Raw genomic sequence first — 2,673 nt, 5'->3', positions numbered from 1 at the left:
AGTAGGTACTATTTTATGTTTATATTATAAGGGGAGGGATCATGACCAAAATTGTTTTGATTTCAGTAACTGTTGCCAGAGTAGGCTCCGGGAGTTGGTGCTGGACAGGGAAACCTGGCATGCTGTAGTCCATGGGGTCGCAAAGAGTCGACAAGACTGAGTGACTGAGCTGAACTGAACAGTTGCCTTGACTTGCTGCTTTAGCCTAGAAAATAAAAAGGCTGTATATTAAAATATTAAAAACTCAAACATTAAATCCAGTCCATTTAAAATTAAATTATTCTTGAAATCCTACTTCTTTCTCTTCCTTTAAGCAATTGCAGTACTTTGGGCTCATTGTATTTGGAGTTAGGCAGTCAATGGCCTAGTTTTATAAAAGTTGGTGAGTACTATAGAATGGCTTATTTTATACATGTCTTAGTACTATTTGCTAGGTTTCAGTGAAGTCTTTGAATCATATTTTAGTTTCCACAATGGCAGTGGTTTAATTATTTATGCCTTTACAGATGCACCCCATAAAGATATTTTGTAGTTAAGGTTAGGTACTGTTTTAAATGTAAAATAAATCATTTTATTGAATTATAAACAGTTGGAGAGCTAAACAAACTTGCTAAATAATCAGCTTATTGCATTCTTGCCAGAGTCTAATAGTTTGGCAAAACAGCAGCTTATCCTTTCCTTTCCTGCCTTACCTCTCCTGCATCATTTTTTTTTTCTCTCTAGTGCTTGTTTTACCTTGAGGAGCTGTTGGTTTCACTTTTCCACAGACTACCTCTCTGACCAGCCAATTAAGTTTTCCAGGTGACTATGATGTCTTCCCTCGGAGAAGGCCTTGGCACCCCACTCCAGTACTCTTGTCTGGAAAATCCCATGGACGGAGGAGACTGGTAGGCTGCAGTCCATGGGGTTGCTAAGAGTCGGACACGACTGAGCGACTTCCCTTTCACTTTTCACTTTCATGCATTGGAGAAGGAAATGGCAACCCACTCCAGTGTTCTTGCCTGGGGAATCCCAGGGATGGCGGAGCCTTGTGAGCTGCCGTCTATGGGGTCGAACAGAGTCGGACACGACTAAAGCGACTTAGCAGCAGCAGCAGCAGCAGCATGATGCCTTCCCTAGCTACCTGTGAGAGGAGAAACTTTAGAAAAGAATAAAAATCACATAAATTCCTCATTTCCCAGTGTTGCTTTTTTATCATTGTGAAAGCATATACTGAGGGAGCGTGTGTAAACAGAACAATTCCCACTACTTTATCCTAAAAGTAAAGTATTTGAAAAAATCCTCACAAAAAAGTCCTTTTTTGTAGATGAAAAATGAGATGCTTTGATTTTTGACTTTATTGAGATATAATTGACAATATTGTAAGATATTTAAAGTGTACATTGTGAAAATCTGATATATGTATACATTGTGAAAGGATTACTATTACTCCCCTCTAATTGATACATCTATCACTTCACATATTTATCTTTTTTTTTGGCCATCCCAGGGTGGCTTGTGGGATCCTGCTTTCCCAACCACGAACCTGGGCCCTCAGCAGTAAAAGCTCAGACTCCTAACCACTGGAATTCCAGGGAATTCCCTTCCTATCTTTTTTAAAAATGTAAAATGCTTTATGAATATGCATGTTCCTTGGGCAAGGGCTATAATAATCTTCTCTGCGTTATGCCAATTAATGTACAACTGAAGTCAGCACTGGGATACTATTTTATAAGTAAAAATAAAATTTTTATTTTTAAATTTTATTTGGCCATGCAGTGTGGCTTGTGGAATTTTAGTTCCCCAAGCACAGAGTCCTAACCACTGGACCACTAAGGAATTCCCCAAAATGAACTTCTCTTTAGTATTCACCTGTTAAGATTTTGTTTTCCCCAAATGTGCATGTAAAAGATGTGTATATATGATATACTTAAGTTCATAGGTTAAGGTTTCTGAAAAGCTGGATCATAGCACTAGTAATTAGAAGAAACCTCTAGATCTACGCTAATACAGTAGCCACTAGCCACTTGAAGCAAAGTACCTGAAATGTGGCTCTCTGAATTGAGATGTTGAATAAATGTAAAATTCACACTGGATTATTCTGAAGACTTAGTACAACAAAAAAGAGTTGTAAAATATCTTATTGATAATTTTTATATTGACTATATGTTGTAGTGTATATCAGATTTATTGAGTTAAAATATATTATTAAAATTTCACATTTCTTTTATTAAAATGTGGATTATAAAATTTTTAATTACATATGTGGCTTTTGTTTGTAACTTACTTTATTTGTAGCTCGCTGCTGGACAGCACTGTTGTAAATTATGTGATCTTTCAACGTAATCAAATACCAATTTACAAGACCCATTTAAAATGACCTAGAAATTCTATAGCTTTTTTTTACTTTCTGATTCAGTATTGAAAAATACTGTACAGAACACTTTGATTCTTCTTTTTGTAATTTTTGACTGCACTGTGTGGCAAGTGGGATCTCAGTTCCTCAACCAGGGATTGAACCCACGCTCCCTGCAGTCGAAGTGCATAGTCCCAATCATTAGACCACCAGGGAAGTCTGCTGCTGCTGCTGCTAAGTCGCTTCAGTCATGTCCGACTCTGTGCGACCCCATAGACGGCAGCCCACGAGGCTCCCCTGTCCCTGGGATTCTCCAGGCAAGAACACTGGAGTGCGTT

At 37.9% G+C, this 2,673-nt stretch overlaps 1 pseudogene; it reads right to left on the bottom strand.

The window, feature by feature from the left end:
• Positions 1-1,597: 1,597 nt before the first annotated feature.
• Positions 1,598-1,693, bottom strand: LOC138987321 (U6 spliceosomal RNA; annotated as a pseudogene).
• Positions 1,694-2,673: the final 980 nt, after the last annotated feature.

This window comes from Bos mutus, chromosome 3 (assembly GCF_027580195.1).
Source record: "Bos mutus isolate GX-2022 chromosome 3, NWIPB_WYAK_1.1, whole genome shotgun sequence".
In the NCBI taxonomy this organism is placed as follows: Eukaryota; Metazoa; Chordata; class Mammalia; order Artiodactyla; family Bovidae; genus Bos; species Bos mutus.
Note: the sequence above shows the minus strand (reverse complement) of the source record. Positions and strands in the feature narration are given on the sequence as shown.